The 27,565-nt window shown below is 43.5% G+C and overlaps 1 pseudogene; it reads left to right on the top strand.

The window, feature by feature from the left end:
• Positions 1 to 4,117: 4,117 nt before the first annotated feature.
• On the top strand, positions 4,118 to 7,590 carry LOC123148144 (cytochrome P450 734A4-like; annotated as a pseudogene).
• Positions 7,591 to 27,565: the final 19,975 nt, after the last annotated feature.

Here is a 27,565-nt window from a genome sequence, read left to right as displayed (position 1 = left end):
CCCGTCCGTCCAAACCGGAGCACCAATCATTCTCTCTACCGCTTCGCCCGTTGTTTTCCCGTTTTTGTTCTTCATAAGAAGAAGAAGTCTGTGCTCCCGTCTTTGCTATTTGGAGATTGACGAATCTGGCACGGATCACTGATACACTCCTATGTGTCTATTACTAGTTCTAGATACAGCTGTGCTGTTTCCATGTGAGGATTATCATTGCCGATTTTGAAGGATTGAGGATGCGTAGTGCCTGATACGATCACGAAAAACTCCGGATTTGTTTATCCTTGTGCTTCTTTCGGTGTCCGGCCCGGGAAACCCAGGTCGCCAATCTTGGCCCTTGGCGTGCCTTGGACGACATGGTCAAGTGGAGAATGTGGACTCTGTAAGACTTACTTGTCGGTAATTCCGACCTCCCGATAGAGACCTCTTTGTCTCCGAAAGAGACAAGGCCTGCATTTGACTTCGGCCTCTTTGGTCTGTTTCTTGCCCCTGAAGCCCCATCCACGCCACTGCCCACTAGCACACAAATCTAGACCCCTTCAAGCAGTGCCAACCTAAATGATGGTAATGATCTTGTAGTTTATAAGTAAAGCGCATTCATAAACAACACATGGTCCAAATCCAACAATATAAACTGTAGACGACTGATATACGTACATGTACATCAATAGGTGTCCACCATTTGGGGACATGGTCAGGTGATAATATGCGTAGTTTTGCGTATGAGTGCTCTAGTCCAACCGTTCTCTTAATTTAGGGACGTGTAAGCTGTCTGGTTCGGGTGTCCCCAATCATATATACTTCCAATAATTAGTTTATTATTAGCAGGTAAAGACAATCATTGGTCGTGACGATAAATCGCATCAAGGTATGATACACAGGTAGGGGGAAGACGTCTGCAATCCAGCGACTTGAGGCCTAGAAAAGGATAGACAAACAACTTGTTCGTAGCAAGTTATGACTTGCATAGAGAAGCATGCATAGACTGGTCGGGTCATACTAAAGTTTTCGGGTCTGCTCTGGGCTACCCTTCCACATTAATTTGCATCAGAAGTTTGTAGCTAAAAGAGCATGTGTTTCTAGATATCTCGACGGTTTTGCTAGATTGGTCATTCTTTATTTTTCATGAAAAGCATAAGCATCAAATATATTACTCCCTCTGATCCAAATTAATTGATGTATACTTCGTATAACTATACAATTATACTAAGTGTGCGTCAATTAATTTGGGGCGGAGGGGGTATAAAAGTTCATCAGAAGCACAAAGTATCTCAAATAAAAATTACATCGAAATTCCTAAACCATCGAACGACCACTACTGCCGCCAGAACGAGCCGATGACGCATCACTGTGGCCGCTCTCTACCGGAGCTGGTTTGACCTTGTCGATAACAGCCGGAAAGTCTTCGTACACGTGCCTCTAAGGATCAGCGCCCTGGAGCCGCAGTCGTCGCCGTTGAACCGTTGCATAGATCTGAAGCACCTGACACCAAATCTCACCACATGACAAGAAACCCTAACCTCGCTGCCTCGAGTAGACAGCAGGAATTTGCATCGGCGCTTCGTCGACTATGTCCAGACGGACGAACTCAAGGAGGATCCGAGCCCAGAAAATAAACTCAAATAAAAAGCGCCGCCATTGGCCCGATGCCGCACCTGCGAGGACTAAAAAAACCCTAACCTAAACTACTAACTGGAGAAGAGGCATCGGGATTCCCCTCCTCGTCACTGACTGCAGAGCGAAATGCAGAGGGGAGGCAAATCAACGGGTTCGCCGATGAATCCTTGAGGATAGAGTTTGTCGTAGGCCCTAGCTGCCTAGGGTCAGAGGAGAAAAATGCGAAGAAGTCTTCCTGGTTCATTACAAGAATACAACCTATGCTTGGGAAAACATAACGGGTGCAATAAAACTAATACATCTTGCACTTTTCAATGAATGGGAGTTGCAATTTTTCTAAATTGATTGAGACTTGAGAAAATCTCAGTCAACTGAGATATAGATGGGCCCATATTTTAATAAAAGTGCGCTTGTCAATCTTAAATTAAAGGGGGGGGGGGGGGTATCATAGTTTACCACAATTCAGATGCTCTTAAATTCTACAAAGCCTGCAACCATTATATACATTCTATGAGTTTTTTCAAAGACAATAGAGGTATCCAATCTCTATTGCAGATCGATCACATGTAAGTGATCACAATTAAGTCCAATTATAGAAGTGCTAGTAATTCAATTATTTATTTAAAGTAATAGTTAAAATGTGTTTTTAAAGAGATTTGCTTACCTCCCTATAGTATATACCAAAAGTTCATAAAATGCTTTCTTTGTACCATATACATAACTTGTATTATCATTTTTTACTTAGATTATACTTTCTGCTATCTACCAAGTGATTGTACCATGTTTCTTTTGTTTTCATTTTATTTTACGCCAAGGACATTTACTCCTATCATTTGACATGTACATTAGAGCATGTACTCATTATAGAAATATTATTCTAGTATTTCTATAATTCTTATGTTTTAAATAGTAAATATTTCTAATTACCACTAGTACAATGTGTTTTGATATTTTCAAGATTCTGGTGATTTTATTTGAGAAGCAAAGGTAAATGCATAATGTTCTTATATAATCATATTTTTTTGGGGGAACTTAGAACTAAGAAATTTGACAACCGACCAATGGTTTATTGTGGTGCAACGATGCTAGTGATTTAGTGATACTCTTTTCTGGTCAAATAAATATATATTCCCTGTTGATTTCACAATGCCCGCTCGTAAATTTTATATGTTATCTTCACCATTGTAATATGGATCCACTAGAATTGATAGTGAATATATAAACATGTAATATACTCTCTTAGCTTCAAAAATTTAATGTGTGTTTTGAAAGATAAGCTTCTAATCCAGTGGTAGAGCTAAACAAAAGTTCCCAGGCGCAAAAGTATAAATCACGAAGAAGTGGAGGGGCAATGAGAATTTTTCGTTCCATTTAAGCCTCACAAAAAACCTTCATAGGTATATGCAAGGCTGGAGGGGAGAGGGGGCTACGCCCCCCCCCCCTCCCCCGACCTCTACATAGCTGTGCCATTGTTCTAATTCTTATGATGTACAATTAAATTGATAATATGGGGTTATTGTTACATAAAGTTGATCTTCATGAATCATGATATGCCTTAGTATATTTTGAAACAAATGGATTGATATGCAAGATGATTTAAAACATAAATGAGATGCATTTTATCTTTCTATTAGAGCGAGAATTTGTAAAATCTCTAGTTAATGTGGTCCATTCAGGGTCCCCAAATTCTTTTTGAGGCGATGGTTTCCTAATTTCAAACCATACTTTTGACATGCCATTTCCGGATTTTCCTCACCTTTACAACTTTTGAAGTTTGAGAAGTAATGTCGAGGCACTAAAAGGCACCAGTTTCTTCACATTTCTTTGGTCTTGCTAGATTGCTTACGTGAGTCTCAATCGATTTAGCTAAATGAAACTTTGGTTGACTAATTTCTTATGCAACATATGCTTGAAAAACATAAAAGGGTGGGCAAAAATAATACATGTTGCACTTTTAACTAGATTGTAGTTGCTATTTTATTAATCAATTGTGAAAAATCTCAGTCAAGTACTCCAATTAGTAATATTACAACATTTTAGGATGAGGTAAAAAACACAACCCTAGACGATACAAAAAACAACAATAGGACTAATTAGTAACATAAAAACATATTAGGGGGGGGGGGGGGGGGGGGGGGGACAGTCCAAAGTTTCAAAAAGTTATCGCATTTGTGGTTTATTCAGTCTCAATTGTTTTTTCAACAAAAATCCTTTTGTCTCCAAATTCATCTTTTGGCGATGGTCTCTTAATTTCAAACCGGACTTGACATTTCACCTTCATAATTTCTAACAGAAAAATAGAAAACTGGAAATGCCACGTCAGCAGCCCAGAATGGTCAACCGGGGACGCTTGGGCTTAAACCTACCTCGTTGACCCGGACAAACCCAAAGCGAAGCGTGAACAGAAACAGAGCAGAACAGAGCGCTGGCTGGGCCCGACCAACGCCGCCGGCCGCTCCCCTATATAACGCCCGCCTCCTCCCGCCCTCCCTCTCTCCTCCTCCTCCTGCTCCTCTCTCATTTCCAAACCAGCCCAACAGACCCACGACTCGAGCGACCCACCGTGCTGACCCGGGACGCGCGCCGAGGAATCGGACCCCTGTCTGTCGGGGGCGCCCTTCTGTGTCAGGAAGCGGCATGGGGGCGCCGGAGTGGTGGTGGTCGACGTGGAGGGGGCTGGCCGTCGCCGCCACGGCGGCGTGCCTGCTCCTTCACGTGGCGGCGCGGGTGGCGGACGCGCTCTGGTGGCGGCCGCGGCGGCTGGAGGCGCACTTCGCGCGGCAGGGCGTGCGCGGCCCGCCGTACCGCTTCCTCGTCGGCTGCGTCCGGGAGATGGTGGCGCTCATGGCGGACGCCACCGCCAAGCCCATGTCGCCGCCCACCTCCCACAACGCGCTGCCCCGGGTGCTCGCCTTCTACCACTACTGGAGGAAGATCTACGGTACGCATGCGCCGCCTCGCGTGTTCCTTCCGTGTCTCTTGCTGTCAGCAGCCGCGTTTCCGCCATCGATGGGTGGAATGGATTTTTAATGGTGGTTGGGTCTTTGTCGTGGCGGCGCAGGGCCGACGTTCTTGATATGGTTCGGGCCGACGCCGCGGCTCACGGTGGCGGACCCCGAGCTGGTCCGCGAGATCTTCCTGACGCGCGCCGACGCGTTCGACCGCTACGAGGCGCACCCCATCGTCCGGCAGCTCGAGGGGGACGGCCTCGTCAGCCTGCACGGCGACAAGTGGGCCCTCCACCGCCGCGTCCTCGCCCCCGCCTTCTACCCCGACAACCTCAACGTACGAGTGAAACGCATGCGCATCTCTTTGGCCCGCCCGGCTTGGTCGTCAGTGTGCAAGTGCAGCGAGTGACACGGCGCCGCGCCGGCGATTTTTCTTTTTTGCAGCGGCTGGTTCCGCACGTCGGCAGGTCGGTGGCGGCGCTGGCGGAGAGGTGGCGGGCGATGGCGCGCGCGAGCGGCGGCGAGGTCGAGGTGGACGTGGCGGAGTGGTTCCAGGCGGTGGCCGAAGAGGCCATCACGCGCGCCACGTTCGGCCGCAGCTACGCCTCCGGCCGCGTGGTGTTCCGCATGCAGGGCCGCCTCATGGCCTTCGCCTCCGAGGCCTTCCGCAAGGTGCTCGTCCCGGGCTACCGGTACGTCAAATACCACATTAATCCCAACCGAAACCAGTCACCGCTCAGAGACTCTCCATTGACACCTCCATGCTTCTGTACTCATGTCATGTGTGCGCCGTCAATTCAATCGATTTGCAGGTTCTTGCCGACCAAGAAGAACCGGATGTCGTGGGGCCTGGACAGGGAGATCAGGCGGGGTCTGGTCCAGCTCATCGGCCGGCGCAGCGACGCCGCCGAGGACCACGAGGCGGCCGCCAAGGACAAGGGCAACAGCGGCGGCGGCTTCAGGGACCTGCTGGGGCTGATGATCAATGCCCGCGACAAGAGGTCGCAGCCCATGCTGGTGGAGGAGATGGTGGAGGAGTGCAAGACGTTCTTCTTCGCCGGCAAGCAGACGACCACGAACCTGCTGACCTGGGCCACGGTGCTCCTGGCCATGCACCCGGACTGGCAGGACCGCGCCCGGCAGGAGGTCCTCGCCGTGTGCGGCCCCGGCGAGCTCCCCACCAAGGAGCAGCTGCACAAGCTGAAAACGGTACGCCACCCGCGCGCCACTGTTCCGAGGCCGAAACCGAAAGCACCACCGAAAAAGACGATCTTTGAAAACCGTCCGGAGGGCCGGAGGGGCATTACGGTAACTCCGCACGCAGCGGCAAAACAAAAACAAAAAAGACTCACCTTGTTTCTTCCCCCGTGTCCCGTTGCAGGTGGGGATGATCCTGAACGAGACGCTGAGGCTGTACCCGCCGGCGGTGGCCACCATCCGCCGGGCCAAGGTGGACGTGGCCCTCGGGGACCTGGCGATCCCGCGCGACACGGAGCTGCTGATCCCGATCATGGCGATCCACCACGACCCCGGGCTGTGGGGCCCCGACGCGGCGCAGTTCAACCCCGCCCGGTTCGCCGGCGGCGCGGCCCGCGCGGCGGCGCACCCGCTGGCGTTCATACCGTTCGGGCTGGGCGCCCGGATGTGCATCGGCCAGAACCTCGCGCTCCTGGAGGCCAAGCTCACCGTCGCCGTCCTGCTCCAGCGGTTCGAGATGAGGCCGTCGCCCAAGTACGTGCACGCGCCGACGGTGCTCATGCTGCTCCACCCGCAGTACGGCGCGCCCGTGATCTTCCGCCCGTCCCCTGTCGCCGCCCCGCCGTCCGCGTCGATCCACGCTAGCTAGCTAGCTAGCTGGCCGGCCGGCCAACGAACTCTGCTAGCCTCCAGGGAGTAGGAATTGACAGAAATGACCACGCCGTGCTCTCTCTGTGTACATACATATGCCGCCTAATGACACGCGGCAGCTAACGGAAAGCTTCGCCCGCCGTCGTGGCCCGCCATGGACGGACGGATGGCCCTCGCTAACTGTCTAGTAGTAGTACGTAGTACGTAGATCATCAGAGCAGAGCAGAGCAGGAGCTTTAGGGTTTGATGGCACGGGACAGGAGAAGGCCGGGCCCGCGCTGCCCTGCCCGGTCGCTTCCATTTGTTCCCTTCTCCCTCCACGGATTCGGGCCGCGTTTGTGTGTACGTACTACTCCTACATTACAGCTGTGTTTCATTCCGGCTATTCTTCATCTTTAGTAGAGCAGGAGACGGAAAAGGATGATGAATCCAGAGCAATGGGGGGACGGGAAAGGCTGTATGGGGATGGGAAATTTGTTCGCCGTGGACGTACGCGGTATCCCCTCTCTCTCTCCCTCTCCTTTTTCGGTTGTGCCGTGTTGACAATTCATGGCGGAATCTCTGGGGGTGGTGGTGGTACATGGGAGGAATACGCTTTGTGCAGGCTGTGCTGAGGATGCGGTGCAGGTTCGTTAGTTAGAGTCTAAACTCAAGTCCACTGTGCTGCCAGTGTGTCACCCACTCCGCCCTGTCCTCCTCCTCGTGTCTACTCGTGGTCTTATTTTTCTTGGCATTAGGTTTTCTTTGCTTGACACAAAAACAAAAACGGCAGTTTCTTTCCCGAGTTGTTTGCTTTAAGGGCAGCGCCAGCTCTCAACCACATTTTCTCGGCCAGACAGAGCACCTTTATCAAGGGTCCATGTATTCCTTCCGTTTCTAAATATAAGAGGCCGTTCGAAATCTCTCCGCTCCGTAACTCCGCCGTGGAGCGGAGCGGCACTCAGTGGAATTTTTCCTTTTTGCATGTTTGAATCTTCTCCACGACCTTCAACCACGAAGGAGACAGAGTCTTTTCATATGTAGTTTGTATACATACATCCATATGTAGCTTGTATTAGAATCTCAAAAAAGATTTATAGTTAGGAACAGAGGGAGTATATACTAGCGGCATTTTTTTTGCATCTTTCAATCTTCTCCATGACCCTCAACCAAAAATGAGACAAAGTCTTTTCACCAAGCTATATATCACCAAGCCATTTGACTTGGTTAGCTGGCATTTCTCTCTGAAAAGCCGCACTTTCTTGTTAGAGGTCCTCATTGCGCTAGGGTTTGGTAATTTTTTTTGAATAATGACTAAGTTTTTTTTTCACCTCCTTCTTCCTCCAAGGCATATCTTAATGGTCTCTCGGTCCATTTCCCTGTCATGGCCGAGATCTTCGCCAAAGGGCTCCATCGCACCGCTATTCTTCTTCTTTTTTTTGCAGGTGACACCGCTAATCATTTTTATGCAAAAAATACACATTGCTATCTTCTATCTTCTGTATCTAAAGGGCTACCCTCACATATTTCTCTCAATATGCAAGCATCTCATCTTGTAACATGTATGGAAAAAATCCATCTCAACATGCAACAGTACAAGAAAAAACAATACTACAATAACCAACATTCAAACATCTATGAGAATTTTCATTTTATTATTGCTATTTATATCATAAGTGGTTTACATATAAAGCATAATCAAACACAATATTCATATGTATTTTTAGTACAATAACCAACATTCAATTATTCAACATTCAAACATCTATAAGTTATTTATAGTAGAATAATGAAACAGAATAAAACATATGTATTTTTAGTTTTAATTATCATATTATCACTCCAAATATTCATATTGCATACAAGCAAATGTTACTAAAATATATTACAAAAAAAATTCCCGCTTAGTATAGGTGAAGGCTAGCAAGAGACTGGGAAACGACCAGCTAGAGAGCGACAACAGTCATGAACATGCATTAAAATTAATCAACACCGAATGCAAGTATGAGTAGGATATAATCCACCATGAACATAAATACCATGAAGGCTACGTTGATTCTGTTTCAACTACATGCGTGAACATGCGCCAAGTCAAGTCACTTAAATCATTCAGAGAAGGATACCACCCTATCATACCACATCACAACTATTTTAATAGCATGTTGGCACGCAAGTTAAACCATTATAAGCTCCTAGCTAATCAAGCATGGCACAAGAACTATGATCTCTAGTTGTCATTGCAAACATGTTTATTCATAATAGGCTGAATCAAGAACGATGAACTAATCATATTTACAAAAACAAAAGAGGTCGAGTTCATACCGGTTTTTCTCATCTCAGTCAGTCCATCATATATCGTCACAATTGCCTTTCACTTGCATGACCGAATAGTGTGAATAATACTAGTGCTTGTGCATTGGACTAAGCTGGAATCTGTAAGCATTCAATAAATAGGAGAAGACAAGGCAATATGGGCTCTTTTGTCAGATCAACAATAATGCGTATAAAAGCCACTTCAACAATTTAATTATGGTCTTCTCCTATCGACCCCCAAAGAAAAAAAAAGAAATAAAACTATTTACGGGAGAGCTCCCAACAAGTAAAAGAAGAACATGAAATCTTTTTGAGTTTTCTTTTTAATTACTACTACAAACATGGAAAGTAAACTAATTAAAAGCTACAACTAATTTTTTTTGTTTTTCTTAAGGTTTATTAAACACACAAGAAGAAAGCATAAAAAGGAAAATAAACTAGCATGGATGATACAATGAAAAAGTATGAGCACCGACATCTCGCAATGAGTGTGTGAATATAAATGCAATGTCGGTGAGAAATATGTACTCCCCAAGCTTAGACTTTTGGGCCTAAGTTGGTCTATGGTCACGGCTGGCCTGGCGGATATCCATAATAATAGTTGGGGTCGTACTACGAAGAAGAAGACTCAGATTGCCACTGATTGGCAATCATCTCCGGATCCCACTGATAATTAGACTGTCGTGGAGGATCAATTTGTGGTTCCAGCTTTGGCTCTATGGCTGATGTAGGGGTCCGATAGGCGTGAATAGCCTCTAACGGAACAAGGTACTGGCCTGCAGATAAATCAAACAAGGTAGCAGCAGGCAGGGTAATAGTCTCAGGATGATGTTTATCAAAGAACAATTTGTATTTAAGCTCTCCTTCCCTATTCTTAACAATAAAATCATGTGTCACCATACTCTTATAATCTAAATAAACATGCGGCAGCACTTTTTCTTCCTTCTCATAATGCCTAATAGATATGTTAAAATGTGCAGCTAGGCGCGAAACATAGATGCCTCCAAAGATGGGGCCCTTTATACGGTTCAGACTTAACCGTTTAGCAATAATGCCGCCCATACTAACAGAGTTATCACTGAATAAACCGTGGAGCAAAATAATAATATCAGGAACACTAAGGTTTCCACAGTTTTCGCGACCAATTAAGCAACGACTAGCAAATAATGCAAAATAGCGTAAAACAGAAAAATGTATACTAGTGATTCGTGCATCGGAAACCTTCCTCGTTTCCCCTACAGTGATGATATCAATAAACCCATCCACATCGCTGCGATGTGGTTCCTCTGTCGTGCCCTCGAAAGGGACCAAACAAACCCGACAAAATCATAAAGTGACATCTCCTTATGCTCATCATATAAATAAAACTCCATCGTAGGTGGTGAGCTCCTAGAATGGAAATGAAAGTTTTGCACAAAGATGTTTGTGAGTAAGAGATACTGATCGCGTTGGTCGTAGAGGAAAGCGGTGAGGCCTGCATTCTTAGCCAATTCATAAAAATCTTCATAAATCCCGACTGCTCTCAAGAAATCATCGGAAGGCCATTCACACGATCGAACCTCCGCGGTGCGAGGCAGATTATACTTGGGCTTCTGTGCCTTTTCCTTCAAGCTTCGGCTCGATGAGCCCCTCAAAAGTCTCTTCATTATTTTCTGAAAAATTCTGAAATTTTTAGTTATTTCAAAATAAAAGTAAACCAAACTCAATAATATTGATAGCAACTACTCCTACAAGTGCTTAGGGCCTATATCATGCATCAAAACTACCTTTGACCATATAAATTTGACATGCAAAGTTAAGAACAGAGTCACCTAAGCAGCAAAAATTTGCAATGAATAAAACACTAGAACAAAAACTAATTGGACCAATGGAGGAGTCACATACCAAGGAACAATCTTCCCAAGCAGTTTTGTGAGAGGTGCTTTGAGCAAGGAGATCGAAAATGGCAGCAAAATGAGTTTGGACTCGGGTTTGAGCTGGATATTCGTGTTTGGGGGAGAAAGAAGGAGTGTGTGGGTGAAAGGATAAGTGGAGGAGGGCCACCGTGGGCCCACGAGGCAGGGGGGCGCGCCCTCCACCCTCGTGGCCAGGTGGATGACCCCCCTGCTGTGTTCTCAGTGCCAAATATTCTCAAATATTCCAGAAAAAATCATATTTAAATTTCAGGGCATTTGGAGAACTTTTATTTTTGGGGTATTTTTATATTGCACGGATAATCAGATAACAGACAGAAAAATACTATTTTTATTTTATTTAATATAAATAACAGAAAGTAAAAGTGGGGTACAGAAGGTTGTGCCTTCTATTTACACCCTTCTCATGAACATCAAAAGGAATCCACTAACAAGGTTGATCAAGTCTTGTTAACGAACTCATTCCGAATAATATGGAACCGGCGAAATTTCAAATAACACTATGTTACCTCAACGGGGATATGCACATCCCCAATAATATGAATATCATATTTCTTCTTGACAGCGGGAAGCGGAAATTCAAAACCTCCAAATATAATCGATGGAATTTTTCCAATAGAGTTGATACTATGAGCTTGAGGTTGTTTCCTCGAAAAGTGTACCGTATGTTCATTACCATTAACATGAAAAGTGACATTGCCTTTAGTGCAATCAATAACATCCCCTGCAGTATTCAAAAAGGGTCTTCCAAGAATAATAGACATACTATCGTCCTCGAGAATATCAAGAATAACAAAGTCCGTTAAAATAGTAACGTTTGCAACTACAACAGGCACATCCTCACAAACACTGACAGGTATAGCAGTTGATTTATCAGCCATTTGCAAAGATATTTCAGTAGGTGTCAACTTATTCAAATCAAGTCTATGATATAAAGAGAGAGGCATAACACTAACACCGGCTCCAAGATCATATAAAGCAGTTTTAACATAGTTTCTTTTAATGGAGCATGGTATAGTGGGTACTCCTGGATCTCCAAGTTTCTTTGGTATTCCACCCTTGAAAGTATAATTAGCAAGCATGGTGGAAATTTCAGCTTTCGGTATCTTTCTTTTATTAGTAACAATTTCTTTCATGTACTTAGCATAAGGATTCATTTTAAGCATATCAGTCAATCGCATACGCAAAAAGATAGGTCTAATCGTTTCAGCAAAGCGCTCAAAATCCTCATCATCCTTTTTCTTGGATGGTTTGGGAGGAAAATGCATAGGTTTCTGAACCCATGGTTCTCTTTCTTTACCGTGTTTCCTAGCAACAAAGTCTTTCTTATCATAGCGTTGATTCTTTGATTGTGGGTTATCAAGATCACAGCAGGTTCAATTTCTATATCATTATCATTACTAGGTTGAGCATCATCATGAACATTATCATTAACATTATCACTAGTTTCAGGTTCATTACCAGATTGTGTTTCAGCATCAGAGATAGAAATATCATTTGGATTCTCAGGTGTTTCAATAACAGGTTCACTAGAAGCATGCAAAGTCCTATCATTTTTCTTTTTCTTCCTTTTAGAAGGACTAGGTGCTTCTATATTATTTCTCTGAGAATCTTGCTCAATTCTCTTAGGGTGGCCTTCAGGATACAGAGGTTCCTGAGTCTTTCTACCACCTCTAGTCATAACTCTAAAAACATTATCATTATCCTTACTATTCAATTCATTGGGCAAATCATTTTGAGCTTTAAGTACTTGTTCTACTTGAGTGGTAACCATAGAAGCATGTTTACGAATAAGTTTAAGTTCACCTTTAACATTAGCCATATAATCACCCAAGTGTTCAAGCATATTTGAATTGTATTTCAATTGTCTACTAAAATAAGCATTGAAGTATTCTTGCTTAGCCATAAATTTATCAAACTCATCTAAGCATGGGCTAGCAAACTTAGTAAATGGGATTTCAGCTTTATCATATCTATAGAGAGAATTTAACTTTACTACCTGTGTCGGGTTATCAAGACCATGAGTTTCTTCAATGGGTAATGGATTAAGATCATATGTTTCTTCAACGGGCGGTAAATTAAGACCATGTATTTCTTCAATAGGAGGTAAATTCTTAACATCTTCAGCTTTAATACCTTTTTCTTTCATATATTTCTTTGCCTCTTGCATAACTTCAGGACTGAGAAATAGAATACCCCTCTTCTTCGGAGTTGGTTTAGGAATAGGCTCAGGAGCTGGCTCAGGAAGTGTCCAATTATTTTCATTTGCCAACATATTATTCAATAGAATTTTAGCTTCATCCGGTGTTCTTTCCCTGAAAACAGAACCAACACAACTATCCAGGTAATCTCTGGAGGCATCAGTTAGCCCATTATAAAAGATATCAAGTATTTCATTTTTCTTAAGAGGATGATCAGGCAAAGCATTAAGTAACTTGAGAAGCCTCCCCCAAGCTTGTGGGAGACTCTCTTCTTCAATTTGCACAAAATTATATATATCCCTTAAAGCAGCTTGTTTCTTATGAGCAGGGAAATATTTAGCAGAGAAGTAATAAATCATATCCTAGGGACTACGCACACAACCAGGATCAAGAGAATTAAACCATATCTTAGCATCACCCTGTAATGAGAACGGAAATATTTTAAGGATATAAAAGTAACAAGTTCTTTTATCAGTAGTGAACAGGGTGGCTATATCATTTAATTTAGTAAGATGTGCCACAACAGTTTCAGATTCATAGCCATGAAAAGGATCAGATTCAACCAAAGTAATTATATCAGGATCAATAGAGAATTGATAATCCTTATCAGTAACACGGATAGGTGAAGTAGCAAAAGCAGGGTCAGGTTTCATTCTAGCATTAAGAGATTGTTGATTCCATTTAGCTAATAACCTCTTGAGTTCGTATCTATCTTTGCAAGCTAAAATAGCTAAAGAAGCTTATTTATCAAAAAGATAACCCTTAGGAATAACAGGCAAGTCTTCATCATCACTTTCATCAGTATTATCAGATTCAATATTTTCATTCTCTCTAGCCCTAACAAGTTGTTCATCAAGAAATTCACCAAGTGGCACAGTAGTATCAAGCATAGAAGTAGTTTCATCATAAGTATCATGTATAGCAGAAGTGGCATCATCAATAACATGCGACATATCAGAACGAATAGCAGAAGCAGGTTTAGGTGTCGCAAGCTTACTCAAAACAGAAGGGGAATCAAGTGCAGAGCTAGATAGCAGTTCCTTACCTCCCCTCGTAGTTGAGGGATAAATCTTGGTTCTTGGACCTTTCAAGTTCTTCATAATTATAAGCAGATATATATCCCAAGTGACTCAAAGAATAGAGCTATGCTCCACGGCAACGGCGCCAGAAAATAGTCTTGATAACCCACAAGTATAGGGGATCGAACAGTTTTCGAGGGTAGAGTATTCAACCCAAATTTATTGATTCGACACAAGGGGAGCCAAAGAATATTCTCAAGTATTAGCAGCTGAGTTCTCAATTCAACCACACCTGGAAATTTAATATCTGCAGCAAAGTATTTAGTAGCAAAGCAATATGATAGTAATGATAACGGTAACATAAGGTAATGGTAGCAAAAGTAATGTTTTTGGTATTTTGTAGTGATGATAGCAATAGCAACGAAAAAGTAAATAAGCGAAGAACAATATATGGAAAGCCTGTAGGCAATGGATTGGTCATGGAGAATTATGACGGATGCGGTTCATCATGTAACATTCATAACCTACGGTGACACAGAACTAGCTCTAGTTCATCAATGTAATGTAGGCATGTATTCTGAATATAGTCATACGTGCTTATGGAAAAGGCCGAAATCACTGTTCTGACCTTGTCAGCGTTTATTGTCACAAACTGAACCCGACGTGAAAGTATTTCACGATTTGACCCTTTTAAAAACGCCAGGGTCCGCGGCGTTTCCACCCAACATAGAAACGCCGAGCAAGCTAGCGTTTCTGCCCTGGCCCATTGCCAGGCCGAGGACGCGTTGTTTGCTGACGTGGCAGGCTGGAAACACCGACCCAGCTAGCGTTTCTGGAAACGCCACAATCAGTGGCGTTTCTGGTGCAGATATTTTAGGTGGTCGTGGGGCTTTCACCCACCACTCACCACTCACTCTCTTCTCCCCCATTGGCCTATCCCGAGCTCTTGCCCTTTTCCCCCTTTGTGTCCCTCACTTAGCCCCTCACAAATCCTTGCAAATCGATTGGGTTGGTCCGTGGATCTGGTGTCATTTCTGTTCGTTGAGGTAACCTCCTTCATCTCACAAATTTGTATTGGTTGGATTTGTCCATTTGGATTGATTTGTTCTTGTTGTTCCTAACCCTAGTTTTGAGCATGGATCTATAATGTGATGTTTTGAGTATTGTTGTTCCAATAGTGTTGCATTTTGATGTTGTTGAGCATACCTTATTGTGGGTTATGGCTAATGTTAAGATTTAGGGTTAGGGTTATGGCCAATGTTAAGATTTAGGGTTAGGGTTAGGTGTTTTGTTAGCAATGTGGTATATTTAGCATTGTACATTTCTTATACTTATGTTACCATTTTTTTAGATGGACAAGATTGTGAATATTCATTATGTTGACAAAGAGGCATTCATGAATGTGGATATTGTTGACAAGTATGAGGAAGTGTTTATATTTCTTGAGACCCCTAGTTATGAAGAGGTTGTGGAAGAAACACGGATAAGATTAAAGTGGGTGGATGCAAGTGATCAAGTTGAATTAGTAGGAAGATATGATGTTGGGTCGGCACACAAGTGTCGAATGAAGACAATGCCTATCAAGTCCAATTTGCATTGGGCTGCATATAAGGAGGTTGTTGCATCCTCGGAAGTCAAGTCACTCGAAGTCTTTGCAAGTAAGGCGGTCAAGGCTCCTCTCTTTCATGTTGACTTGAACCAAACCTTAGTAGATGATGTGAACCCGGTTAGTAGTGTGCCGCCTATTATTGAGTATAAAGTTGAAGCGGAAGCCAATGAGTATCCCCAATATGAGTTCCGAGGTAGTGCACCGATGAAAGATGATGGCGATGACTCCGATGAAGAGTATGAGAGGCACCACAACATTGTTGGTGATGTAGAGGCTGAAGTAAGGCATCAGGACATGGATCCTGACATTATCTATCAGCGTGCTTGTGTGGATGACTCGGATGATGAAGGCCCGGTGAATGAGTTGGACGAGGATGGCTTGACTGCGAAAGAAGCAGAGTGGTACACAAAAATCACTGGTAGGGATCACAAAGTTCCCTTGTTTTGTGATGTTAGCCTTGCAGATAAGGCTATAGTCGACGGTGGCATGAGCAAGACAATTGAGGCTAGACAGTTCCCAAGTAGTACACCCGACGCGATTTCGATGTCATACGTGAGGAAAGGTTTGATGTTCGAGCACATGCTAGAATTTAGGATGTGGTTGTGTGAGTATGCTGTCAAACATCACGGGCCTTTCATAGTTGTTCACTCAGACTGCAACAAGCGATACACCGTGAAATGTGAGGTAGAAAGATGCAAATGGAAAGTCAATGGAAGACTCGCGAAAGATGGTTGGTGGAAGATAACTAGTTGCAAAGCCACTCACCAATGCACACCGCCGGCCGTAGAAGCACGGAAGACACACCGTCAACTAACCTCGGAATTCATTGGTTATAAATACCAGAAACATATAGCCGAGGATCCAACCATTAAAGTGAAGTTGTTGATGAGTTGGATTGAAGATAAATTCGGATATAAGGTCAAGTACGGAAAGACATGGAAGGCCAAGCAAGTCGCTCTCAGAATGTTGTACGGTGGATGGGAAGAGGCTTACAACATGCTACCCAGGTTGCTGGGAGCGATGTCGTACAGAAACCCAGGAATGTACCACTATGTCCAAGATATTGAAGGAGTATTCCGTCATGCCTTTTGGACGTTTGGCCCATGCATTGCAGCTTTTGAGCATTGTCGACCGGTTTTGTCTATAGATGGGACATTCTTGACAGGGAAATACAAGGGCACACTCATGATAGCAGTGGCACATGATGCTAACGATCAGGTGTTGCCTGTGGCATTTGCTTTGGTCTCCGAGGAGAACCAAGGCAACTAGGAATGGTTCATGAGACTTGTTAGGAGCACGGTCATTCCTCCGAATAGGGAGGTATGCATCATATCCGATCGGCACCAAGGAATATTGAAGGCCGTGGATATTCATATTCCAGGGCATGCGAGGCTTCACCACCGATGGTGTATGAGGCACTTCGTTGCAAACTTTTACAGGGCTTGTAAGAACAAGGATCTTTGCAAGGATCTTAACTCCGCATGTGTAGCCTTCTCCGTTAAGTCATTCACGACACGCTTGAACAAAATCTATGAGAAGGCAAACAAAGGTGGGAAAGATTTCTTAGAAAGGAATATTGATGAGAGACACAAGTGGTCACGGGCATGTGACGAAGGAGGTATGAGATATGGTGACATGACAAGCAATCTAGTTGAGTGCTTCAACTTTGTCTTGAAGGGTGCCCGTCAGTTACCGGTGACGGCAATAGCGGAATATACCTTTTACAAGATGAATGAGTATTTTTTGAAGCACTCCGATGAAATCGACAAGTTGATTGCTGATAGTGAGAAGCCTCCCAATGAAATTTATCCGAAGAAGGTTGCCGAGTGGCTGGAGTTTCAAAGAGACAAGTCAGCCATCCTACAACGAAACACTCTGCATGGCTTGGCATTTCTGGAAGACAGAGGCTGGCTGGGACATGTTCACGAAACATTGCCGCTCACCCCAGGAACACCAATGACCCTGGCGTTTCCACCCTACAACTAAACGCTCCCCGTGGCTTGGCATTTCTTTAAGACAGAGGCTGGCTGGGACATGTTCACGAAACGTTGCCGCTCACACCCAAAACACCGATGACCCTAGCATTTCCCGGCCACAGATAAACGCCATTGTCCTTGGCGTTTCTTCCCTGTTATGCAGAACACAACAAACCCTGTTGCCCATGTCCATTCCATCACAGATAGCAAAGGTACAACAATAGTTTTCATAATATAATGCCAAGTACAGCAATAGTATAGCAATGAGACATATTTTCGGCAACGAACTTAACATGATCCAGCTTACATAATGATACGTCTCCAACGTATCTATAATTTTTGATTGCTCCATGCTATATTATCTACTGTTTTGGACTATATTGGGCTTTATTTTCCACTTTTATATTATTTTTGGGACTAACCTATTAACCGGAGGCCCAACTCAGAATTGTTGTTTTTTTTGCCTATTTTAGTGTTTCGGACAAACAGAATATCAAACGGAGTTCAAACGGAATAAAATCTTCGGAAACGTGATTTTCTCACCGAACGTGATCCATGAGACTTGGACCCTACTGCAAGGGATCAAAGAGGTGGTCACGAGGATGGGGGGCGCGCCCCTCGGTGCTCCACCGACATACTCCTTCCTCCTATATATACACATGTACCCCCAAACGATCAGAACAGGAGCCAAAACCCTAATTCCATCGCCGCAACTTTCTGTATCTACGAGATCCCATCTTGGGGCCTATTCCGGAGCTCCGCCGGAAGAGGGCCGTCATCACGAAGGGCTTCTACATCATCCTAGCCCCTCCGATGAAGTGTGAGTAGTTTACCTCAGACCTTCGGGTCCATAGTTAGTAGCTAGATGGCTTCTTCTCTCTCTTTGAATCTCAATACAAAGTTCTCCCCCTCTCTTGTGGAGATCTATTCGATGTAATCTTCTTTTTGCGGTGTGTTTGTTGAGATCGATGAATTGTGGGTTTATGATTAAATCTATCTATGAATAATATTTGAATCTTTTCTGAATTCTTTTATGCATGATTGGTTATCTTTGCAAGTCTCTTCGAATTATCCGTTTGGTTTGGCCAACTAGATTGGTAGTTCTTGCCATGGGAGAAGTGCTTAGCTTTGGATTCGATCTTGCGATGTCCTTACCCAGTGACGGAAGGGGCAGCAAGGCACGTATTGTATCGTTGCCATCGAGTATAACAAGATGGGGTTTATTTCATATTGCATAAATTTATCTCTCTACATCATGTCATCTTGCTTAAGGCGTTACTTTGTTTTTAACTTAATACTCTAGATGCATGCTGGATAGCGGTCGATGAGTGGAGTAATAGTAGTAGATGCAGAATTGTTTCGATCTACTTGTCACGGACGTGATGCCTATATACATGATCATGCCTAGATATTCTCATAATTATGCACAATTCTATCAATTGCTCAACAGTAATTTGTTCACTCACCGTAGAATACTTATGCTCTTGAGAGAAGCCACTAGTGAAACCTATGGGCCCCGGGTCTATTCACATCATATCAATCTCTATCACTTTTATATTGTTTTGCTATTTACTTTGTTTTTACTTTTTACTTTGCATCTTTATATCAAAAATACCAAAAATATTCTATCTATCAGATCTCACTCTCGTAAGTGACCGTGAAGGGCTTGGCAACCCCTAATCGTGTTGGTTGCGAGTAGCTATCGCTTTGTGCAGGTACGAGGGACTTGAGCGTGGGCTCCTACTGGATTGATACCTTGGTTCTCAAAAACTGAGGGAAATACTTACGCTACTCTGCTGCATCATCCCTTCCTCTTCGGGGAAAACCAACGCAAGCTCTAAACGTAGCAAGAAGGATTTCCAGCGCCATTGCCGGGGAGTCTACGCGGAAGTCAATATACCAAGTACCCATCACAAGCCCTATCTCTCGCATTACATTATTTGCCATTTGCCTCTCGTTTTCCTCTCCCCCAATTCACCCTTGCCGTTTTATTCGTCCTCTCTCTCTATCCTCCCTCTCTGTTTGCCTTTCTTGCTTGTGTGTCAGTTTTTTTGCCTGCTTGTCGTTATGTCTGAAACTGGGGAAGTTATCGCCAATTTGGGCAATAACAATATCATGGAAAATTCTGATGCTCCCGCTAAAGAACCTACCATCTTTCATACAAAAAAATTCCGTGTTGGTAGTGGTAATATTATTGGAAAAGGAGTTATTCAAGATTTCTTTACTTGTGCCAGTGTTTTAACTTCTATGGGTAGTTCTATTCTTCACAAAACTAGTAGTCTTGCGGACGCTATTGCCATGCTTGTAGTTGAACTTGAAAGACAATTCATGCACATGCATCCTTCTATACAAAGGATTTTTCTGGAATTTTCTAATATTGAGCATTCTTCTGTTAAGCGTGCCGCTACTATCTTTTTGGCTCATGAGTTTAGATTCATAATAAGAGAAGCCAAAGAAATCTTTGCGCATTATAGGGTGGACGCTTGCCGTCCTCCCATAGAGGCTATCCTCTTTGATCAAGAAGAAATAATGTGTTTCCAATCTCTAGATTATGTTGCTTTTAATGAAAATCTTAGAAGAAGGGTTCCTACCAATGTTTTAGTTGATAGAATTTCTGAACTTAATGATGATTTGGCTATTCGAAATAATGAACTAGGATATTCTCTCGAATATAGGCTCACAAAGTTCTGTCAAAAGAATGCTTATAATGATGAATTGGTTGTGCATTATGAAGGACCGAAGGAGGAACCTATACCTCCCAAGGTTGATCTTGGGGACTTTTGTCTCGTTAAATTTAGTCCTTTTGATTACTTTTGCTTGCCTCAAAGCAAACTTGCTGCCGAACGTAGAGAATATGAAATGAGTTTCACCAATCTATCTTATTACTATGGCAATACCTAGATCTATCCTTGCTTGTTATGCCTAGCTAGGGGTGTTAAACGATAGCGCTTGTTGGGAGGCAACCCAATTTTATTTTTATTCCTTGCTTTTTGCTCCTGTTTAGTAATAATTAAATTATTTAGCCTCTGTTTTGGTTGTGTTTTTTGTGTTTAATTAGTATTTGTGCCAAGTAGAACCGTTGGGAAGACTTGGGGAAAGTCTTGTTGAACTTGCTGTAAAAAACAGAAACTTTAGCGCTCACGAGAACTGCTGTCATTTTTATTTTAAGAGTGCTATTTAGTTAATTATTTTTGCATATGATTAATACATAAATTCCTCACGTCCAGCAATTTATTTTAGAATTTTTTGGGTTCCAGATCTTGCGCTAGCTACAGATTACTACAGACTGTTCTGTTTTTGACAGATTCTATTTTTCGTGTGTTGTTTGCTTATTTTAATGAATCTATGGCTAGTAAAATAGTTTATAATCCATAGAGAAGTTGTAATACATTAGGTTTAACACCAATATAAATAAAGAATGAGTTCATTACAGTACCTTGAAGTGGTATTTTGTTTTCTTTCGCTAACGGAGCTCATGAGTTTTCTATCTTGAGTTTTGTGTTGTGAAGTTTTCAAGTTTTGGGTGAATTCTTTTGATGGATCATGCAACAAGGAGTGGCAAGAGCCTAAGCTTGGGGATTCCCATGGCAACCCCAAGATAATCCAAGGACACCAAAAAGTCAAAGCTTGGGGATGCCCCGGAAGGCATCCCCTCTTTTCGTCCACTTCCATCAGTAATTTACTTGGAGCTATATTTTTATTCACCAACATGATATGTGTTTTGCTTGGAGCGTCTTGTATTATTTTTGTCTTTGTTTGTTAGTATGCCACAATCATCCTTGCTGTACACAACCCTTGCTGTATACACCTTTTTAGAGAGCCATACATGAATTAAAATTTGATAGAATACTCTATGTGCTTCACTTATATCCTTTGAGTTAGATAATTTTGCTCTATGTGCTTCACTTATATCTTTTGAGCTAGATAATTTTGCTCTATGTGTTTCACTTATATCCTTTGAGCTAGATAATTTTTCTCTATGTGCTTCACTTATATCTTTTGAGCGTTATAATTTTGCTCTATGTGCTTCACTTAGATCTTTTAGAGCACGGTGGTGGATTCATTTTAAAGAAACTATTGATATCTCATGCTTCACTTAAATTAATTTGAGAGTCTCTTAATAGCATGGTAATTTGCCTAATAATAATATGCTTGGTATTCAAGATTTGTGAAACTTTCTTTTGAGTGTGTTGAATACTAAGAAAAGATTGAAGCATGATAATTGTTTTGAGATATGGAGGTGATAATATTAAAGTCATGCTAGTTGACTAGTTGTGAATTTAAAGAATACTTGTGTTGAAGTTTGTGATTCCCGTAGCATGCACGTATGGTGAACCGTTATGTGATGAAGTTGGAGCATGATTTATTTATTGATTGTCTTCCTTATGAGTGGCGGTCGGGGACGAGCGATGGTCTTTTCCTACCAATCTATCCCCCTAGGAGCATGCACGTAATACTTTGCTTTGATAAATTCTAAATTTTTGCAATAAGTATATGAGTTCTTTATGACTAATATTGAGTCCATGGATTATACGCACTCTCACCCTTCCACCCTTGCTAAGCCTCTCTAATACCGCGCAACTTTCGCCGGTATCATACACCTACCATATACCTTCCTCAAAACAGCCACCATACCTACCTATTATGGCATTTCCATAGCCATTCCGAGATATATTGCCATGCAACTTTCCACCATCTAGTTCATCATGGCATATCCATCATTGTCATATTGCTTAGCATGATCATGTAGTTGACATAGTATTTGTGGCAAAGCCACCGTTCATAATTCTTCCATACTTGTCACTCTTGATTCATTGCATATCTCGGTACACCGCTGGAGGCATTCATATAGAGTCATACTTTGTTTTAGTATCGAGTTGTAATCATTGAGTTGTAAATAAATAAAAGTGTGATGATCATCATTCAATAGAGCATTGTCCCAAAAAAAGGCCAAAGAAAAAAAGAAGGCCCAAAAAAAAAGGGGGCAATGCTACTATCCTTTTTTCCACACTTGTGCTTCAAAGTAGCACCATGATATAGCAAGTCTCATATATTGTGCTTCAAAGTAGCACCATGTTCTTCATATAGAGAGTCTCATATGTTGTCACTTTCATATACTAGTGGGAATTTTACGTTATAGAACTTGGCTTGTATATTCCAATGATGGGCTTCCTCAAATTGCCCTAGGTCTTCGTGAGCAAGCAAGTTGGATGCACACCCACTAGTTTCTTTTGTTGAGCTTTCATACATTTATAGCTCTAGTGCATCCGTTGCATGGCAATCCCTACTCACTCACATTGATATCTATTGATGGGCATCTCCATAGTCCGTTGATACGCCTAGTTGATGTGAGACTATCTTCTCCTTTTTGTCTTCTCCACAACCACCATTCTATTCCACCTATAGTGCTATATCTATGGCTCACGCTCATGTATTGCGTGAAGATTGAAAAAGTTTTCAAAAAGTTAGAGTATGAAACAATTGATTGGCTTGTCATCGGGGTTGTGCATGATTTAAATACTTTGTGTGGGGAAGATGGATCATAGCCAGACTATATGATTTTGTAGGGATAACTTTCTTTGGCCATGTTATTTTGAGAAGACATAATTGCTTTGTTAGTATGCTTGAAGTATTATTATTTTCTATGTCAATATAAACTTTTGTCTTGAATCTTTCTAATCTGAATATTCGTACCACAATTAAGAAGATTTGCATTGAAATTATGCCAAGTAGCACTCCGCATAAAAAATTCTCTTTTTTATCATTTACCTACTCGAGGATGAGCAGGAATTAAGCTTGGGGATGCCTGATAGGTCTCCAACGTATCTACAATTTTTTATTGCTCCATGCTATATTATCTACTGTTTTGGACTATATTGGGCTTTATTTTCCACTTTTATATTATTTTTGGGACTAACCTATTAACCGGAGGCCCAGCCCAGAATTGCTGTTTTTTTGCCTATTTCAGTGTTTCGGATAAATAGAATATCAAACGGAGTCCAAACGGAATAAAATCTTCAGAAACGTGATTTTCTCACCGAACGTGATCCAGGAGACTTGGACCCTACTGCAAGGGATCAAAGAGGTGGTCACGAGGGTGAGGGGCACCCCCCTAGGGCGCGCCCCCTGCCTCGTGGGCCCCTCGGTGCTCCACCGACGTACTCCTTCCTCCTATATATACACACGTACCCCCAAACGATCAGAACAGGAGCCAAAACCCTAATTCCACCGCCGCAACTTTCTGTATCCACGAGATCCCATCTTGGGGCCTGTTCCGGAGCTCCGCCGGAAGAGGGCCGTCATCACGGAGGGCTTCTACATCATCCTAGCCCCTCCGATGAAGTGTGAGTAGTTTACCTCAGACCTTCGGGTCCATAGTTAGTAGCTAGATGGCTTCTTCTCTCTCTTTGAATCTCAATACAAAGTTCTCCCCCTCTCTTGTGGAGATCTATTCGATGTAATCTTCTTTTGCGGTGTGTTTGTTGAGACCGATGAATTATGGGTTTATGATCAAGTCTATCTATGAATAATATTTGAATCTTTTCTGAATTCTTTTATGCATGATTGGTTATCTTTGCAAGTCTCTTCGAATTATCCGTTTGGTTTGGCCAACTAGATTGGTAGTTCTTGCCATGGGAGAAGTGCTTAGCTTTGGGTTCGATCTTGTGATGTCCTTACCCAGTGACAGAAGGGGCAGCAAGGCACGTATTGTATCGTTGCCATCGAGGATAACAAGATGGGTTTATTTCATATTGCATGAATTTATCTCTCTACATCATGTCATCTTGCTTAAGGCGTTACTCTGTTTTTAACTTAATACTCTAGATGCATGCTGGATAGTGGTCGATGAGTGGAGTAATAGTAGTAGATGCAGAATCGTTTCGATCTACTTGTTACGGACGTGATGCCTATATACATGATCATGCCTAGATATTCTCATAATTATGCACAATTCTATTAATTGCTCAACAGTAATTTGTTCACCCACCGTAGAATACTTATGCTCTTGAGAGAAGCCACTAATGAAACCTATGGCCCCTGGGTCTATTCTCATCATATCAAGCTCTATCACTTTTATATTGTTTTGCTATTTACTTTGCTTTTACTTTTTACTTTGCATCTTTATATCAAAAATACCAAAAATATTCTATCTATCAGATCTCACTCTCGTTAGTGACTGTGAAGGGCTTGACAACCCCTAATCGCGTTGGTTGCGAGTAGCTATTGCTTTGTGCAGGTACGAGGGACTTGAGCGTGGGCTCCTACTGGATTGATACCTTGGTTCTCAAAAATTGAGGGGAATACTTACGCTACTCTGCTGCATCATCCCTTCCTCTTCGGGGAAAACCAACGCAAGCTCTAGACGTAGCACATAATAATTACCACGTCTTGCTAACATAGAACTAACAAGTCCATCAGACATAAAACATAACAAGTTCATCACATATAGAACTATAACAAGTTTGCTTCATCTGAAACACTAACTACATTTCTAGTTCACCACATATAGAACTAACAAGTTCGCATTAGTCATCACTTCACTTCTTGCCTCTTTTTGCAGCCATCTTCCCCCTGTTGACGTAGCCCTCTGGAGTGTTCTGCCATCCAGGACGTCGGATGGTTCTTGAGCTAACTCGGCGTGCTTCTTCAGAAGGTTGATAAGGTTGAGTTGGCGGTGGAGCATCTTCCATCTCCGAAGCCCCAAGCTCCACATAGTCCGGATCCGCATCGTAGTCTGTCTCCTCCTCTTCATCTTCCTGTTCATCAATCCATGCTCGGCTGGAAGAAGCACCTGCTCGGCTGGAAGATGGACGAGCGGAAGAAGCACGTGCTTGGCTCGAAGATGGACGAGCGGAAGACATCACATCCATTCTATACTGAGCATGTGCACGCACATCCGTGGATGAACCGCCATGGCAAGAAAGTAAAGCGGCTATTGTTCGGCAACGATTCACAACCTTCTGCTGAGGCAAAGACATTGACATGTAAATATGCAAAAATGGTTCACATGACACATGTTCATATTAAGAGGGCCTCTAACCTGTAGAGTACTCCTAACGAGAACGTCTGTTTCTCTACCAGCTGCACGGCCAAGCACCACATTACTATCATTGATACATCTCCATAGCTCCGTGCCCTGAATAAAACTTAAGTTACACACCACTCATGAATAAATGTCACATGTTCAAAAAAGAGACAAAAAGACATACCACTCGGTCATGCAGAGGGCCATAATCTAGGTGCGCTCAAATGGTCTCCCTATTGGGGATCGTAGCAGAAATTTAAAATTGTCTACGCATCACCAAGATCAATCTATGGAGTAATTTAGCAATGAGGGGAAGGAGAGAGCATCTACATACCCTTGTAGATCGCTAAGCGGAAGCGTTCAAGTGAACGGGGTTGATGGAGTCGTACTCGTCGTGATCCAAATCACCGATGATCCTAGTGCCGAACGGACGGCACCTCCGCGTTCAACACACGTACAGCCCGGTGACGTCTCCTACGCCTTGATCCAGCAAGGGGAGAAGGAGAGGTTGGGGAAGACTCCATCCAGCAGCAGCACGACAGCGTGGTGGTGGTGGAGGAGTGTGGGACTCCAGCAGGGCTTCACCAAGCACTACGAGAGACGAGGAGGGAGAGGGGTAGGGCTGTGCCAACAGGGGGGAACTTCATGTGTTGGGCTGCCCCTTTGCCTCCACTATATATAGGGGGAGAGGAGGGCTGCGCCCCCACCTAGGGTTTCCACCCTAGGGGTGGCGGCATCCCTAGATCCCCATCTGGGGTGGCGGCCAAGTGGGGGGGAGAGGGAGGCGCACCAGGCATGGGCCTTAGGGCCCATCTGCCCTTAGGGTTTGCCCCCTCTTCTCTCCAGGCACATGGGCCTTGGTGAGGAGGCGCCCCAGCCCACCTAGGGGCTGGTCCCTTTTCACACTTGGCCCATGTATGCCTCCGGGGCCCGTGGCCCCTCCCGGTGGACCCCCGGACCCCTTCGGTGGTCCCGGTACACTACCGGTGATGCCCGGAACACTTCTGGTGGCCAAAACCATACTTCCTATATATCAATCTTTACCTTCGGACCATTCTGGAACTCCTCGTGATGTCCGAGTTCTCATCCGGGACTCCAAACAACATTCGGTAACCGCTTACATACTTTCCCTATAACCCTAGCGTCATCGAACCTTAAGTGTGTAGACCCTACGGGTTTGGGAGTCATGTAGACATGGCCGAGACAACTCTCCGGTCAATAACCAACAGCGGGATCTGGATACCCATGTTGGCTCCCACATGCTCCACGATGATCTCATCGGATGAACCACGATGTCAAGGATTCAATCAATCCCGTATTCAATTCCCTTTGTCTAGCGGTACGATACTTGCCCGAGATTCGATCATCGGTATCCCGATACCTTGTTCAATCTCGTTACCGGCAAGTCTCTTTACTCGTTCCGTAACACATCATCCCGTGATCAACTCCTTGATCACATTGTGCACATTATGATGATGTCCTACCGAGTGGGCCCAGAGATACCTCTCCGTTTACACGGAGTGACAAATCCCAGTCTCGATTCGTGCCAACCCAACAGACACTTTCGGAGATACCTGTAGTGTACCTTTATAGCCACCCAGTTACGTTGTGACGTTTGGCACACCCAAAGCACTCCTACGGTATCCGGGAGTTGCACAATCTCATGGTCTAAGGAAATGATACTTGACATTAGAAAAGCTTTAGCAAACGAACTACACAATCTTGTGCTAGGCTTAGGATTGGGTCTTGTCCATCACATCATTCTCCTAATGATGTGATACCGTTATCAACGACATCCATTGTCCATGGTCAGGAAACCGTAACCATCTATTGATCAACGAGCTAGTCAACTAGATGCTTACTGGGGACATGGTGTTGTCTATGTATCCACACATGTATCTGAGTTTCCTATCAATACAATTCTAGCATGGATAATAAACGATTATCATGAACACTGAAATATAATAATAACTAATTTATTATTGCCTCTAGGGCATATTTCCAACAGTCTCCCACTTGCACTAGAGTCAATAATCTAGTTCACATCGCCATGTGATTAACACTCACAGGTCACATCGCCATGTGACCAACATCCAAGAGTCTACTAGACTCAATGATCTAG

Source organism: Triticum aestivum, chromosome 7A, assembly GCF_018294505.1.
Source record: "Triticum aestivum cultivar Chinese Spring chromosome 7A, IWGSC CS RefSeq v2.1, whole genome shotgun sequence".
In the NCBI taxonomy this organism is placed as follows: domain Eukaryota; kingdom Viridiplantae; phylum Streptophyta; class Magnoliopsida; order Poales; family Poaceae; genus Triticum; species Triticum aestivum.
This window is presented reverse-complemented; position numbering and strand designations above follow the sequence as displayed.